Genomic DNA, 18,464 nt, shown 5'->3' with positions numbered 1-18,464 from the left:
TGCTCCCCTGGGAAGCCCGTAGGCTGCAAGTCAGGAATTGTGTCATGCCTTTGCTCTCTGTCCGATCTGCTCCACTGAATGGTGAAGACATACAGGGTTGGACGAGGTATTCACTCATACTGACTTTGAAGGGATCGGGATGAGACCTCTGATGAATGTCAAGGTCTATTCAATGAATAAATAATTTTGCTCTCTGCAGGAAACAAATAGGTATATCACATTAAAGGATGTAAAGGACAGTATTTTTTGAAAACAAGTGTGAAAAATGTTAATTAATATTTCCAAGATTTTTTCAGTGATAACTCTGGAGTTAAATGCTGTATCCCCACATACAGTCTGTTACCTTCCAAAAACCTATGGTCACATTAAAGGGGGCTTGTAAAAAAGATGGTGGCAAACTTTTTAGCAGGGCCTGTTGCGACAGGACAAGGGGGAATGGCTTTACACTGAAGGGGGGTAGATTGAGACTAGATATAAGGAAGAAATTTTTTACGCTGAGGGTGGTGAAGCACTGGCACAGGTTGCCCAGAGAGGTGGTGGATGCCCCATCCCTGGAAACATTCCAGGTCAGGTTGGACGGGGCTCTGAGCAACCTGATCTAGTTGAAGATGTCCCTGCCCACGGCAGGGGGTTTGGACTAGATGATTTTTAGAGGTCCCTTCCAGCCCAAACTATTCTATGATTCTGTGATTCTATGATCATGATTTCACATCAGAGTGTTTGACATGCAGTTGTTTTGTACATTGTGCAAGTGAATGGAAATGGCCCTGTTAATTTTCTTACACTCTTTTATGATTTCAGTAACTACAAAAGGTGCAAGTGGTGCTGACAATTGCTCCTGTCAACTTCAGCTGATCTCTTCAGTGTCAGGAGAAGTAAATCAGGTCCAAAATGCTTTTGTGTAAGTATAATATAAACCAACAAACAGACCGACAAACCCTTCTTTCTAGCAATAATTTCACCTACCGTTTCAGCCAGAGAGGCCAGCTACAAGGAGGAATTGTATTTCTAGAGGCTGCCAAATGCCTGTGCTCAGCAGACTCATTTTAATTAGTCAAGAGGAACCTTCTCACTTGGCCAAAGAAAAACAGGTATTCAAACCAACTTTAAACAAAGATGGGATGTTGTATCTATCACTGCTCTGGCCATTAGCAGTATTTTGTGCATGCAGCTCTCATCTTTACTAATAATACTATCCATTGGTAATGTTACTGCTTTTTAAGTGAAGCCTATGAACAGTAAGTATCAGCTAGACTGGGAACAGTTTAGAGTGAAGGTGTGATTTTGCTGATCAAGTTCAGTGGATAGTGGCATATAAAAGTTTGATGTTTCTCCTTGTGTTCCTGGAGTCATTTCTGCCTTCCTGACTGTTAACTACATCTCCTGGTTTCCATTCTTCTTTTCTTCTTTCCTTATATTTCTAATGTTGTCAAACTGATTAGCCACTAAATTACATTGCATTCAGGTAACAAGATCTTTGTTATTGATTTGCTCTGAAGGCTTTCTTTGACAGACAGGCTGGCAGAATCCTTCATCCAGGTTAGAGAATAATCTATTTGAAGGTTTCTTCCAGATGTCACTACTATAGCAACAGCTTCTATAGTGTTAATGCTGATATTAAATAGGGTTCAGCCCTGCATTACCATTCAGCCATATGGCCCTGTTTTTTTAAACTTGAAAATGAGTTTGCTGCTTCTTCCACAGGGAGGGCTGCCTGTCTGTATCTTCTCTTTATTTCCACTACCTACTTCTTTAACACTTCCAAAACCAGATTTTAAACCTCTCAGAAGACTATTAAGAACAGAGACAAATTCTTTTTTCATCTGTAGATCTGACAAGTCTTCTTCAGCAAATTATGGAAATCTGTGACATTGTATAATTATCTTCCTGTTAAACTTGGTATTTCAGACATTTGCTGTTTACTTTCAGTTGCTTCCTTTCCTAGGTACGCTGAGTTGCGTCCGCTTCACATCCTCACATCACTTTTCCATCTCTTATTCACAGGAGTCCCAGCCCAATCTCCTTTGTCTTCTGTTTTCCTGAAGTTCCCTAAATCTCCAGGAAATTTGATATTCCTGGAGCCCCAGGTCTCCTCCCCCTGCTGGTAGAAATCTTTTCAGTAGGTCCTCCCCCACCCTGACACAGCCATCTTTAGTCTTTTTTCCTCCTTTTTATTGAAGTATGAGGGATAAGATTTAGCTAGCCTGTGCGTGCTGTGACCCCATTTCATTTGTTTCAAGCAGAACCACTAAATGCACTGCAGGATCTGCCCTAAAGATCTCCAGGGCCTCCTCTCTCCAGCCTCACTAGCCAGACCACAACCAATGAAGTGAGGAAACCCCACCAAACGAGAAGGCAGTGGCAGGGTTGGTTCAGATGCGTGCCTGGAGGGCTGTGAGAGGAGCTGTGGCCAAGGAGCAGGGGAGGGTGGTGTGAGGGAGCAGAGCAGGATGGGCGCCAAGGCACGAGCTGGGTGGGAGGAACCTGCATGAGGGTAGGCAGCAGCCTGATGGGGACAAAGAAATGCAGTTTCTCAGCCAGGCTCTAGGGCTGTGGGTTCGAACCCAATGATGGGAGTCACCCAAGATCATGCTGCAGGATGCACAGAAGGCTTTTTCTCCCCATAAAGCATTGCACAACTGGTGAGGTCCTTTTTGGGCAGAGTTGGAAGGGGCAGGAATGACAGTCTTGTAATTATGGGATTCAGTGGCAAATCAGGAAATCTGGGTTTAATAACCAACTGTGACACAGATTTTCTGTGTGACCTTCTCCAGATCACTTACTCACCCTATGACTCAAGTCCCAGTTTGTAATATGGGGCAACAACACTTCTTTTCTCACACCTTTTGTCTGTCTTGTTGTCCTGGTTTCAGCTGGGATAGAGTTAATTTTCTTCCTAGTAGCTGGTACAGTGCTGTGTTTTTGATTTAGCATGAGAATGATGTGATAACACACCGATGTTTTAGTTGTTGCTAAGTAGTGCTTACACTAGTCAAGGACTTTTCAGCTTCCCATGCTCTGCCAGGTGCACAAGAAGCTGGGAGGGGGCACAGCCAGGACAGCTGACCCAAACTGGCCAAAGGGATATTCCATACCATATGACATCATGCTCAGTATATGCTGGGAGGAGTTGGCTGGGGGGCAGCGATCACTGCCCGGGGACTGGTTGGGCATCGGTCAGCGGGTGGTGAGCGGTTGCATCACTTATTTTTCCTGGGTTTTGTTCCTCTCTTTCTCTCTCTTGTTGTTTTCCTTTTCATTACAATTTTATTATTATTATTAATTTTAATTATTAAACTGTTCTTATCTCAACCCATGAGTTTTCTTAATTTTGCTCTTCCGATTCTCTCCCCCATCCCACTGGGGGTGGGAGGGTGAGCAAGTGGCTGTGTGGTGCTTGGTTGCTGACTGGGGTTAAACAATGACACTTGTCTATTTAGGCAGCTCTTCCATGGGGCAGGTGTTTTCTCCAGCTACACACAGCACCTTGCCCCAGAGAGATCATTTTTCATTTGATTCCCTTCTTATAAGTGATGTTACTTTGACATTACTTCAGTTCATACAAATTGTCATGGGTCCGGCAAGAATAATCTGAGTAGCTGTTTTGACAATGTGCTTCATGGCCATTTAGCTTTGAGGAGCCCCTTTTCATCTGAAATAACTGTATTTCTCTCAGAAGAGGAATTCACGTGCAGTAATAAGAGAGGTGATCCCACTGATATATCACTAAGTAAAATCTGACGTGCAGATATAATGAAAACATGAGGCAGTTTAATAATGAAAAATGTATAGTCCTGAGCTAATGGCTGAAAAATGTTTAGTGAAGGATTACACTGAAGTAAAAAACCACAAGAAAGAAATTCAGATAGATTAAACATTGGGAATTCATTTGTAAGGCCAGACAATCTACAGTCTGTAATGTACTTTTATGGTACGACAGGATGCAAAGAAATCATTTTTCAAAAGACTTATTATCCTTTCTGGTAGGACTTCTGTAGTCTTTGTCAAGCACTATGAATCTGCCTTTGAAACTCCTATCTATCCTCAGAGTCTTTTGGTGCCATATCCACTGAGAGATGGGCAGTGGACCAAGAGTCGAAGGCTGCCTGATGGAGAATGGAAGTGCTGGCTATAGCCAGGGGGAGGACTGAATATTACTGAAAAAAGACTTTGTGAGATCAGGCTGAATTGACTCACAGGTGAATCACTGCACAAAATAGCGCAGTGGGACTGGCCGAGAAGGGCCTGGGCTAGAGTGCTGAAAACGCATTGAATGCGTGCTCCGTGTGGACAACAAACAGTGCCTCCACATCCAGAAAACAGGAGGTTGCATATAGTGAGGGAGTTGGAGAGCACCTCAGATCTGCACTGGTAGCTGAGAAATAGGACTTTCTGGGTAAGAAGTATTGCAGGTGAGCAGAGGTATCCCAAGTATTCAGAGAAGTGCAATGAATAACAGATGTAGATGCTCATAGCAGAGCCAGAGTCTCCTGGATTATGACCCTCCTCCCAGGGTTAAATAGACATAAGAATTAACTGAGTTACCAAAGTGATAATTGATGGCCCAGTATTGCATTAAAAAAAAAATCTAGAAGTTTAGTGTGAAATATTGGTTGTTACGAAGTCCCAAAGTGAAGAAAGTCTCCAGAAATATCTCTCCCAAGTTTTAGATCTTCCAGTATCAAGGCATCTTGGAAATCTTATTATTTCTGTTTTCACCCTAACAGAATTCTGTTGAATTTTCATTTGAGAGAGATGGTCCTGGACTGTGCGTGCCAGTGGAAGAAAACCAAACCAGATCATGGTTCTTTTATGAAAATGCCCTGTCACAGGCCAGGCAGCAGTGGGTGATGCTGTGGTGCCTCGGCTGTTCTTCCTAGGTACCCATCTGTGCTTACCTGGGAAGTCACCTAAATCTTCTGTTGTAGTGGTGTGTCTGAACCAAACATGCCTGGGATTATGTTAGGCATTTTTTTCTTCTGTATGAAGATTTGCACATGATTGACCTTTTTCTGTTGGCATGAAAGCAATCCACTTTTGTCCTGTCTCTAAAAAAGATGCTTCCCTTTTTCCAACAACTCACCAACATGCAAAGGGAGATTTACTTCTTCTATTTGTGGCTCCTCAGTGGTTCAACCACATTATTTTTTTTCAACACCACCCAGCTGCAATCAGTCTCAGCACTTTGCGTTAAAGGACTTTTAGAGATGTACTGCTGCTTTGCTGCAAGAAGAAAAAGGTCTTATCAGCTGCCTGTGAAAGATACCTTTTTTGTTTACTGAAAATGTTGATTCATCCTCTTTTACCTGTCTACAAGCATTGTCTTTTAACTTACTGTGTTTTTGGGACTTTTTAAGATACCTCCAGAGAAAGAGTCCTTCAGCCCTTTTTATCCTCTGAAAACAAACTCTCACCTCATCTCAGGCAGGGAAGGGGAACTCCCAGCCCTCTCTGTGGCTCTTCCAGGCTCCCACATGTCCTGGTTGGGCACTGGTGGGTGGGCTGACTCCAAGGATGCCTCCATCAAGCAGGCAGCAGTCCCATCCGGTCTCGTGGGCTCTAAAGACGCTGAGCATTACACTTCACTGCAGGCTTTCATAGAATGCTTCTCTCAGGATGGTTTGCTTCCTTGTCCTGTTGTATTTCACTGTCTGACCCTGCTCCCGGCCAGTCTCATTTTGCCACCTATCCACAGTGGAGGGATGTATAAATTGTTGTCTCACCTGCAGTGAAGGGTGTCTGCTCGGTGCCATCCGTGAGGACTGCTGTTCTGCCCTGCCCTTGCTCTGTTTAATCTTGCTGCTTCTCTTTTGTCTTCGGTCATATCCTCGAGGGTTTTTTTCCTTTCCCATCACCAATGACTTAATTTTTTTTAACTTTTGCCTGGCAGTATGTAGCGTTGATGGGATTATGAGGAGGGTAGTGCTTTCACAGTTTTAGACAGGGTCCAGTGAAGGGTAGGGGCCAATGGGACCAGCTCTGGAGGGTTACGATCAGCTTGTATGGGCAAGAGAAGAGACCTGAGATGCAGGGCCTGTCAATGAGCCCTTTGTCTCGACCCTTCTTCTTTTGCCTGAGATGGGGTGTGTCAGATCCCAGGGCTGGCACGGCTCCAGATCTCAGGAAGCCAAGCTGGGAGTAGTCTGATGTTCCCCATTTGCCAATTATGGCTTAGAGCCATTTCTCCCCCCCCCCCCCGAACGCTTCTTTGCATGTTAGCATTATGATACTATTAACTGGTAAATTATCTCTAACAAAGTTGCTGCCTGCCACTTAGACACATCTGCTGCATCTTAACCCACCTGAGTGTCCCAGTCAAAGCCTTTCTATCAAGCACACTTGGGACCAGCTCATTCATGATTTTGTTCTCTGGCTTCGTGGTCTGGGATTAACCCTCCTCATGCCTTCACATTTTATAAAAGCGATATTTTTGCAGGAGCCGTGATCTCAAATGCTTTCAAAATGTGCCAACCAACATTTTATTTGAGGAGCACAGCGAGCAGGGAAGATGCTTCATATTACCAAATTACTGGGAGCTTTGTAAACAATTTTCTGCACAATTTTCTGCTCTGTTTTCTACTGCAGTTTTCCACTGTCTCTTTGTGCCTTTGCTTTTTTAAATTTGTAGGGTTTATTTTAAGCAAACAGCTCCCAGAGCATAAAAATCAACATAAAATCTTTTAAGAGCTAGTTTACATTGACCAGCTGTCACAGAAGCAGAGAGAAATGTGTGGGATAGTGGTGGACAATATGCGTACAGAGGAAGGTAGGCATTTTAGAGTTGTTAAATCCTATTGCTAAGCCCAGGGCTTAACAGGCTTCACATTTTTTGCTCCAGGGTATCATGGTACAGTGAAAGCAAGCTGATGGGCTCCATTAGCATGAATGATAGCTTCCTTCTACACACAAGTCAATTTGCAGGTAAAGTTTTTTTCACACTGTCAAGAGATAAAGAAAGCCTTTCTGAAAATGTCCCGGAGCTGATCTTAGGGCAAGGGAGGGTCTCAGTTCAGTCAAAGCAAATGTTTGCTGACATTGTTCAGCTATTTTGGAAACTGTTAACCGTTGTTTTCAGCCTGACAAAATTAATAGGTGGATTCCCTGAAACTGAACATTAATCTCTGTCATCACCAGCTTCACTTCTTTAAACTTCAGAAGTGTTTTTGTTAAATTCTTACTTGAATTTAAATAAAAAAGGCACCACTTCACAAAGCTCTATTCACACAATAAATGCTGCGTGCATTTTTAGAAACTAGTTTTTTAAAAGATGAGAGCAGTTTTATAAGTTCTCCTTGCAGGCTTCCTCTTGCTTCCTTTGCCATTTGGTTCAGTTGGGTCTTTTACCAATGAATGAAGCTGGAGAGGTGGGAGGACTTTTAAAAAAAAACGGACTGTAAAAAGAAAGCAGCCCATGCGTTAGGCTATAGAAATCTAAAGAAGACATTATTAGGGCCAGGCGTAGAATACTTGAGGGATTAGATCCCAAAACAGCACGAGTATTACATGAAGCATGTTCTAGCTATTAGGCAATACTTGATGTCACTGTTTGCACTTTTAAAGAGAAATTTCACCTGCATGCTCTAATGCATCAGAAGAGTTAAAACACACATAAATTACTGCCTAAAAAGGCCACATGTGAAAACTCTTTAAGTGGCAAAGCTGCTGTAAATATTTATGGTGGAGTTAGGCACCTGCATGTAGCGTGCCCACAACTCTTTAACAAGCTGCGATTAGAGTAGATATTATGGAAACAGTAAAAATGTAAATAAGATAAATTGCCGTATGACTGATCCAGAGAGTGAGTGGAAGTGCAGTGGTGAATTTTCAGCACTTTCCAAGATAGAAAAAAAAAAAAAAATGGCCTGGTCAGAACATTTTGTTTGTGGTTGATCTCTGCTTGTTTTCCCTCAAAAACTTTCAAGGTCCCAGTGGTAGCTTTGTGTTGTTCCTTTCATTGCAGCTCTGCATGGAGCAGTTGAGGGTATTGATTTGAGCAAGGAGAGTTAGCAGGGCTCATGATATTATCACTCAGGCTGCCTGCATCCTTCTCTTTCCTGGGGCTTCACCCCCTAGGGCTTAATGTCATTAAAATTGCTGAAAATACTACAAATAACAAGCACAGCAGCACTTTCCAAAGACTGATAAGATTGCCTGCCAGCTTCTACAGATGGGAGTGAAACTCTGGCCCCATGAAGTCACTGTTAACATCCTGCTAACTTCAAGAAGGTAAGAATTTTACTCTTCATATGTATGTCTCTGTTAGAGCATGCCATTGCTGCCCCTTCATGCTCTTTCATTTTCCATTTCATTACTGAGAGGAAACCCAGCCCTGGTTCATAAGGTACCAGGAACTAGAAGCGTACAAGGAAATTGGCAGGAACTGACTTTTTGTTTATGGGCAGACGGTCTGCATTTGTAATGAAGCTTGTTACAAGAACCTCCATGGCTTTATTTCTGTTCTCTCTCCAAGGACATCATGGGCCTCTCTCATTTATGGGCATGGTGCAGCATGCCTTGTTCACCCAGTAACGTTTGCCATAGCCAGACATAACCTTTAATATTCATTTATTTGGGGGAGATAATACAACATGCTCCACTGTGGATTACTAAAGAAGGAGAGTTCTGATGAACAGTGTTTCTTAAAAAAGTGTTTGCTTACATCCCTGACCTGCAAGTTGCTGGAGGCTAGGAGAGTGTCATGGTTGGGAAAGTGTACCAGGAAAGCATTGCTGTTTTTTTCCTTGCTTTGTACTCCTCCAAAGTTATCTGCTTTTGGCCACTGTCCCCATGTTTTTTCCCCTTTAGGTATGGGAGGCAGCCCATCCCTAAGAGAGGCTAAAAACCAAAAAAAACCCCAAACCACAGAGGGAGGAGAGATGAAGAGAAGACACTGGAGAGGAAGAAAACCTAAGTGATCACAAGTGGCAAAAATCATAAAAAGAGATATAGGGGAGAGTCAATGGGTTAAAAATAGGGAACCAGAAGGGGGCACTTGGCAGGGCACCCCAGCTGCACCCACTGCTCCCTTGAGGCACCAGAGTAGCTGCCAGATGCTGACCAGGGGTACCCTGCAAGGAGATGTGTCAGGGCCAGGCATTGGAAACAGGACCTACAGTCCCTGCCTGCCAAATTTCCCAGGGACACAGAATTAGCTCGGAGTGCATGCTGGCCCACTGATGCTCCTTGCCTTCTCCTGGTGGGGAGAGCTCTTAGCACTTTGTGTCCAGGTGGGATGGGTTGATGAGGCAGTGGAGTGAGAGGACAAGAACTCATAAAGGTGTTGTCAAGGTGTGGTGCAAAGGTGGTCTCTCTGGATATCATGTTGTCTTGTAGAGCAGCATGCAAGGGGGCACCTGGCAAGGCTTGTAAACTTAGCCAAGATAAGAGAGGACTGCAGGATTTAAGGGCATCTTGGAAGACTGTGGGATTTAAGCATGCCCTGCAGTCCTGGAGCAGATGGGACAGGGACGGAGCGGGAGGGGCATTCTGTGAGCTAGGCAAGCAGTATGGGATCCACCTGGCATTGCTGACCATGGAGATCTGGTGACTCCAAAGAGCTCCCAGGTTGTGAGGAAATCCTGACAGTTTGGAGAGTTGTATGATAAGGCATCTCAGGTTGATGCTGAAAAGTTGCTAGCTGTGTTGGAGCCATTGGAGGTGGTGGGAGAAGGCACATAGCATCCTGCTCCAAGCTGAACCACCTGTGTTGTAGGTGGGTCGCTGGGATCTGGACATGAGATATCACTCTGTCCTGGTCTTTTCTAGATAGATCATGTTCCTCAGCACAGACTCAGGTTGCAGCAAGACAGTCTTCATTTGTCATCTGTGCTGGAGAGCAACTGTGGGTGCAGGTTGTCCAGGTTTCAGTGGTCCTCCTTCTTTGACCAGAGGCTGTCATGGTCCTCTTGCACAGAAGGGAGGGCACCCTGCTCCCAGTGCACTCACCCCAGATAGCTGTGAGATCTGAGCTAGGTCAGCCTGTGGATACCTGGGGATTTTAGGGGTAGCGTGGCAGAAGGCCTGTGAGGATTCAGCTGCAGAGAGAAGGGAGGTGAATGGCGGCACAGGGGCAGTGGAGCAGTGAGGGCAGGGCTGGAGGGAGCACTCTGCCCTTTTCCCTTCCACCCTGCCACTCCCTCTGTGTAGGAGGTGCAGAGGACAGGAGGAGCAGTGAGTGGGCAAGTTCTCCAGATGATTTGAGCACCAGCCTGCACCTAGGCGAAGCTCTGCATGGTTATGGGGTGCAGCACTGGCCATGTCAGACCTTTGCTCTTGACAGGTGGTGATGGCAGTTTGGGACGTGGTGTCAGCTTTCTCCAGCTCCTGCTCTGCTTCTCCTGAAGGAAGAGGAGGCAGGGCAGGAGCTTCAGGGCTACGAGCTGTTGCAGTCAGCATGTCTAGGCCCTTCTTGTCCTATTTGTCACTGGCAGAGAGAGAATAGTGGGGATGATGGACTTTTGGCCCCATTCCGTTGAACCACACTTCATTAATCTACTTTAATTTTCTGAGCAATTTGAAACCCCTTTCTGGGAATTGTGAGCTTTCTGACATAGAAATGAAACTGGAAAGAGAAAGGGAGAGAAAGAAAAAAAATTTAGAGCAATAGACAATATGTGTGAGGTTTATAATTCAGAAGGGCTTGTCTGCCAGTTCCTAGGAATCGCGATGGAGTCACGTTATGTAGAGCAAGCCAATGGTAGATGGGAATGCTTTGAAAAAGCTGAGGCTGCCAGCAGTGTAGATTGCTCAGGTGCAAGACTCATAACGCTAATCTTCTGCAGCCCTGTCTTTAAAGTAGTTTTGCATCACTCTGAGGCAGGGATAAGGTGTGCATCCATGTTTCTAGTGCCTTTCACAGCACCACTACACATCCCAGGACAGCAGATTAGACCACTCTGTTTCTAAATGTCCAAAATTCTCTGTTTCCAAACTGTTGAGGGCCTAAGGGAAGGCAAAAACAGATGGAGCTGATCCAGGGATGCAATGGCCGTCATGAGTGAAAGATGGACTCAAAGAGAATTCTTCAGGGGCTACAATGGTGCTGGTGCCAGGTTGTGCCCAGTTTGTCATGATCTTCTAGATGATGTCCTAGGAATGCCCTTTGGGACACCTGGAAGTCCTGACTTTTCATTTCACCCATTATAACTTCTCTTTTCATAAATAGAAAATAGTGGTTCGGGAGATTTTGCCAGCCTAAGTATGTATGTTTTTTTCAGTGTTTAATGGAAAGAAATAGTTCATCAGAGAAAGCAATCATGGGAAGAGTGAAACTGAGACAGCATTTAGCAAAAATTTGAGTGGGTTAGACACTAGCTAACATTTCTGATCCATACCACTTGGGCTCTGAGGCACTTACTGTGTTTTGTGCAAGAAACTTATTCTCAGCACCAACTTCCTGGAAAGAAAGAAACACTCTGCAGTAAGAAAGCACACATATCACTTTTGAGCCTGAAGCTGGCATTCATGATATTAGAGGTCTCTTTAATAGAATTTGGACTCAGTAATTTGTGAAATTTACTTACAATTTTTGAAAATAAGGTCATGTCCTTTATGAAAAGAAATGCTGGTTCAGCTGCACGCTTCTGCCTGCCTGCCAAGGTTTAATTATCAGGTTTAGTGGCGCTTCTCTCTAGCCAAGAGTGGGACAAGGATGTAGGCAACCTTCCTTAGATGCAAATTGCTGCAGCTGCTCTGTTTTCTGTTGCAACTCCACGTGGTGGGAGAGGACCCTGCAACCCTCAGGGTGTCAGTCATTGCAAGTGAGGCAGTGGAAGGTCTGCGCTGCCAGAAGGAAAGGCTACTGAAAAGATGGACAGTTATACAGGCAGAAGTCCTCTTCTGAGTGTTTTTCTGAAGCTCCTTACAGGTGTCATAGACCATGAGCTGCTGACTTAATGGCAAGCCACTGCTAGATTGAAAGCTGGGGATGGATCCACCTTCCTCCCTTCTCCACTGCTCCTTCTGTCCCCTGCTGTGTCCCCCTCTCCACTTCCTCAGGCACTGGGTACATCGTTCCTTGCAGCGAGATCGGAGTTAGGTGGGCTTAGCTTCTCCAGCAGGGTTGCTGCTTCAGAAAGATCTCAGAGAACCAGTTTGGGAGGAACTGAACCACAGCCCCCACAGAATGAGGGACATAATTGCTCTCACCACCCACCACACCGGGTTGACTGAGGAGCCTGACATCCTGCAAGAGGAAAATCCCCACACTGAACCATATATAATTTGCTAGCATATCTGTTGCCAGTATAATTTCATGTAGCATTTTCCTTATGGAAACATGACTGAATACCTCACAGCCTGTGTCACAGGTCCCAGGAATTAGCAGAATGCACCTACTATGTCTCTTTTGGGGATTATTCTTGTCCTCCACCTCTTGCACAGGCAGTATACTTGTACCCAGAACCACAGAGGTAGCCAACTCTCCACCCATTTCTCTCTGTCAAGTGGAGATACCTCAGGGGGGTGCACCATCCATTCCCATGCCTAGCACAGGGATGCTCTGAATTACCCAGTATCAACGATCCTACTCATCCTAACCCTAAATCCAAGGCAAGCCAGATTTAGCCTGGTGGGATGACATGAGACCCCTCACTTGGCTGTGGCTGCTCACCTGCATCCTGCTCACCTGCACCAAGTGATACTCATGTTGTTTTTCTTAAGTTATTCAAATGGGATGATTATGGGAGTTTTCCTCTCCCCCACAAAGGTTCTCAGCAATTTAAATTTCAGTTGAAGAGGAAGTTATTAAAATGTGAAGATTAGAAGTGACCTAATTCTTACAAAGAAATTTAAACAAAAGTCTGAAACTTTGCCCGATCTGCACAGTTGAGATTTAATAAATAATCAGATGCTTGTGTGATATGGGGACGTATGTGCCCTTGGTCTGAGAAACAGAACCACATTTGAAATTAAATCTGTCGACTTCTATAAATGTGATTTAAATGATAAAAATTCAGTGTCTTCTCCAAGAAACTTTTGGAAGAAAACAAGACCATGTAAAAATGTTTGTTTAAGGCTCCTCAGACTTACCTTATCCTTTCTCTGAAGTATCTTCTTCTTTGAAATTTATAAATATAACATACGTTATTATTAAGGCTGATCTGCATGTACATTGAATGGAGAATGTACTCCAAATACACCTTTATTAAAAAAGCACTAAAAGTACTGTTTTAAGTTCTCTTCATCTTTCTTCCTCAGCCTCTCAGAAAACATTATGTGAGAAAATGCCATTTACAGACTGCTGTGCCTTTACGAAGATCTTTGCTTGGATCTTTGGCTTCAAATCAACAAGAAGAAAAAACAAGCAAACAAGTAAGCTCAGTCAGTCTGTCTGATTATCTAGGCACCTATCTGGGTTTTATAATCTTGTTAATATCTGAGTACACTCTACATAAAATCAGCAGCAAGAGCGCAGTCTCTGCTGAATTCTCCCTCTTTAGAGTCAAACGCAAAGCAGTTTTCATCTTCCCATGACTTCACTAGTAATTTTCCCTATTTTTTTCTCTGATATTTTGGAGAGTAAAGGTAGATTAATGGAATACGGGAGGGTATCTGTTCCAAGTTACTTTTCTGGTGAGAAGACTTTTCTAAAAAGAGAGATTTTGCTGCGTTTCCTGAAGAGAGACAATCTCTGGACTCACTCAGCTGATATCCTCTGGACACGTGCTGTGCAGTGGGATCCTGGGGCTGGGGCTTGCATCGTCTTCTCTTCCTGCAGTGCTGCCCAGGCTCTACCTGTCTCCTGGCAGCCACAGAGCTCCAGCCGGGCAATGTTGCACGACGAGACCCCAATTAGAAAATTAGGACATTGTCATCTCGTCTCACGTATACTAAAGATATTTCAGAAGTTTAAATGGGTGATTGGAAATAATAGAATCATAGAATCATAGAATCATTAAGGTTGGAAAAGACCTCTAAGATCATCGAGTCCAACCGTCAACCCAACACCACCATGCCCACTAAACCATGTCCCTAAGCGTCTCATTTACCCTTCTTTTAAATACTTCCAGGGATGGTGACCCAACCACTTCCCTGGGCAGCCTCTTCCAATGTTTAACCACTCTTTCAGTAAAGAAATTTTTCCTCATGTCCAATCTAAACCTCCCCTGCCGCAACTTGAGGCCATTTCCTCTCGTCCTATCGCTAGTTACTTGGGAGAAGAGACTGACACCCACCTCGCTACAACCTCCTTTCAGGTAGTTGTAGAGAGCGATGAGGTCTCCCCTCAGCCTCCTTTTCTCCAGGCTAAACAACCCCAGTTCCCTCAGCCGCTCCTCATCAGACTTGTTCTCCAGACCCTTCACCAGCTTCGTTGCCCTTCTCTGGACACGCTCCAGCACCTAATACACCTAATACTAATACAGTATACTTGTAAATTTACAGTTATTTAAATACCTTTCTCCCTCTTAAAAACCTGCTGAAACAATTTAGATCTTAAATTACTAACTTGGACTCTTTATCGAATAATATATGCTTCAGCTCAAATCAAGCCTCCGGTCATTTTTCAATATGCCTATAATCCAACTCTGAGGGAAATAAGCTAAATTCTGTAGAAACAACTACATTAAAAAAAAGCAAACTTCTCTTCTTTGTTCTGGTAAATCAGAGTGATTCATACTTCTTATAAGTAGTCTTGATATGTATTTAAAGTAAGTTTCCATTAACACTTTTTGAAGTATTTAATCAGGGAACAGGGGAACATTAGGATTCTTCTATTCCTGCAGGTATTATCTCCAGCAAGGGAAACTAGTCCCTGTACAGCAGGTTAAAAGTCTCCTTTTCCTTTAATGAAGACTGTTGCTCTTATCCCTTTACCTCTGTGACAATAATTTTATCTTAGCTTGTTTAGGATGGAGTTATGTGATTCTCTTGTGGGTCACTTTCATCACCATCTAGTTATTTCAGATGTACTTAGGCACTGACAGAGGATGGATATCTACATAGTTTGCATTTCTGCTCTCTTGCACACACTGCTGAGCGAAGCATAAACACAAATAACTTTCAAGATCTGATCTCACAGGCCCAATCCAATAAAGAGCACAGTTGCCTACAGGTTAAATGGCACAACACCTGCTGATGTCTGACTTCCCAAACAGAGCCCCAAACCCTGGGTGAGGGCTTTGGGATGCTTGTTGAGTCCTTGAGGAGGATTTGGCATCCTCCACAGGTTCCAAAATGTGCAGTGCAGTGACCCACCTCTTGTTGATACCCTGCGCATAGCTGCCTGGAGTTAGCCAAGGGGACATCTCATGCATCGTGGTTTCTGGTCCTCCAGCATCTGACTTGGAGGTGTCTGGCTTCCCCTGCTCTGGATCTGTCACTGTGCAAGGTGTAAACCATCCTGTGATGGTCCATGCAGCTGACCAAGGATGGCTCTTTTCTTCTGAAACTCTGCAGGAGGGATGAGATGCCCCACTTCAGTGCTGTGGGTAGCTGTAAGGGCCCTCCCCCCAGTGTCTTCCTTATATCCTTCTCCACCAGTGATCATGAATTAGTCCTGAGAGCAGGGTCAAGAACCCGGAGCTCTTCCTTCCTGACCCCGTTGCGTTCCCTTCTACTTGGTAAGTCAACTCGGCTCACTTTGGCTGTGGGGTAGGCACGCGGTTGTTCAGCTTTCGTTGTCAGGACAACCCTGGCATTGCACACAGGCCTGGAGCTAAACACCTCAGAAGCTTTTGACCAGCAAATGCCTTCTGGGGTTTTGATGGCAGCTGAACAGGGGCTTTCAGGGTGGTGGATGTGGGCTATGTCTACAGGAGGCATGGGAGCTGACATAACAGATCAGTGCTGTTGTCGGGGAAGGTCCCACTCTGACCCTCCCCATGCCCACCACTTCCCATCCCCAGCTGTATGCTTCTTCTGCTTATTTTGTGCCGTTCATCAGAGTCTCTGAACCAATGCGGTTTATAGCCTAGCAGAAATTTTACCTTGCAAACACAAAAAAAGCTGGATGGGGCAGGAGCAGGCAGCCTACCAGAGGACAAAGAAGAGAGGAACGAGAGTGCTGTGAGCTCTGGCCCACGTGGGGCTGCTGGCTGACAGCTCAGCTTGCAGCTGGGGAAACGGCAGAACTAGTGACTTCAGTCCCATCCCCGTCCCCCACTGCGCGTTAAAGGCCTTTTTGAATCTGATTCAAGAATAAAAAAAAACCCCTGTTGAAAATGGAAGAGCGGTCCAACCCGCGTAGCGCCTGAGGCATTTTATCTGGAATTATCCTTCCGTCTTGCCCTTCTGGAGACCAGGGCTTGCGGAGGTCTGGTGGAGTCTCCACCAGTGCCTGGGTTTTGAGACTCAAATTCCCATTTGATAGTGATCGACATTGTTCTGCATAGGATGATGAACCTCCCCCATCACAAATGGGCTGTGATGATCTGTGCTAGCTGAGAATCTGCTTTTTATTCCTCTCTCAAGTTACATGGAAAAATAAATTTGGTAATAACATCATAGTTCCTAGCATATAAGAGCGTGTCCCACAGCTGGTAACCTCTACCGTGGAAAGAAGCAGAGCAGGACAGTGTGCAAGTCAGGACTGAAGAGACCTGGCAGGGCTGAGGGGAGCTGGAACAACTCACACGGCATCTGCAGGCACACCACATATGTGGACCAGCACTCAGAAAAAAACAAGGTTGTTAATATGCTATACTGAGAGATAATTTAAAAGCCTCCCCATAAAAAGAAAAGCATTATCCCCAGAGCAGTAAAAGGTATTCCCAGCTCTGTTAGTGTTTGCCCTTCTTGCTCAGACCCCAATCCCACAACATGCCTCAAGCTCAAGCGTTGTGGAAGTAATTATATATGCACGTACCTTTTAGGTCTGCCCTGATTCAGGGCCTCCCCCTCCACCCTGCGTGTCTGAAGCTGTGATTAGCCACCTATTTATGCAGAGGTTAAAATCTGGCCCTTAACCTCTTTCCTTTTTAGTTAAGCTTCCTGTGAAATGGGTTTAACAAATATAACTGGCATGTTATTTAGAGTAATGCTTTTAATGAAGTGATTAATAAGTGTAAACAGGTACCTAGTTATTAGTATAGGTATATCTGTTTAACCCACCTTATGTTTACCCAAGGAGTTTTTCACTTTGGAAATTCAACTGTATTGTCAGGTTGTCAAGTCCTTGCTGTCAAAGATTTCCCTGCTAGTAAGAAGCCTAATGCCATAAAGGGAATTGAGCATTTCAGGTCAGTGTGTCAGGACATGAGAGAATTAATACTACTACAAGGCTCCTTCAACAAGCTCTTTTAACTGCAAGACTTACTTAATTACTTAAAGAGTTTGCACTTGAAAACCAGAGTGTAAGTAACAAGAAATTACAGCAATGATGAGCTGTCTCATTTGCCTTTATGTTCTCGTATGTGTAAGGTTACAGTGATTACAACACTGCAGTATTTTCACTTCCTTCTGTGAGGACTTCTGGCTTCCTGCTTTTCGGCTGTTGGCCCACATACCGCTAGAGATCCTCAGGCTTCTTCTCCGGAGGTCCCTGGGAGATACGAGACAAGCAGCCTGAGACAAGCAGGCTTTACTTTTGCTACACAGGGGTGCACTCTGCCCCTTCTCCACGCTTGTCTTTCTCAGGAAAAAAAGTTAGGGATATGTAAAAGGATGAAACCCTCTGTATTAGGGGCTGCAATTAAGAAACTATGCTCATACTCTGAAGGTGAAACAATAAACATGATACCAGACAACAGGCTATTATTGCTACGTTTCTCTCCAAATGAAAGTAGCTCTGTGGTAATTACGTGACAGCTCTGACGGCTGATTAGTAATAACCCCAAGAAGAACAAGGGTTTCATAGTACTTGCAGTATTTAAGAATCAGGTTGGCAGAAACGTTTGAAACCCTCTTGCTTTGACACATGACCTTGTCCAGAAAGGAATCACTGCCTCATCTCTAACACCGCCGAGTTGAATTATCGGAGATTCAGAAAAGCAGCGAGCTCCACAGGAAATTAGACTGGAAATACCCCACATAAAGCATTGGCCCTGGCTACCAGGGCTAAAATCTTTCAGCGCCTTTGCTTGTTTCCAAGTGCAGGAGAAGTGGCTCAGATGCCTACCCAGCTCCACCTACTCTTTTGGGAAGTTACAGGTGTGTTTTAGCATGGCTCAGCTTTGTTGCTGGTTACCTGCTCTGTGTCTGGAGCATATGGTATTGATAGGACGCTCATATGGATATGAGCATCACGGCTCATATTGCCATGATGCAGGGAAGCATGGAAAGGAAAGCCAGCTAAAGGTCATCTGGGAAAGAAACCAGAGCTGAGTTCACTTTAGAAAGTCATTAGAAAGCAAATGAGGACACTAAACGGATGCAAGGGTGGGGAAAAAAAAGCAGAAGGATGATCGCGAAGAGTAGGCAGTGGAATTAGGACATTCTCCAGATGGACTTTGCAAGGATTAGGCCCTAAGGCCATAGTTAGCTAGACTGGCCTTGGAGGCTAAGCTTTCTCAGTAAGCTACTAGTAC

Source organism: Aptenodytes patagonicus, chromosome 3 (assembly GCF_965638725.1).
Source record: "Aptenodytes patagonicus chromosome 3, bAptPat1.pri.cur, whole genome shotgun sequence".
Classification (NCBI taxonomy): Eukaryota; Metazoa; Chordata; class Aves; order Sphenisciformes; family Spheniscidae; genus Aptenodytes; species Aptenodytes patagonicus.
Note: the sequence above shows the minus strand (reverse complement) of the source record.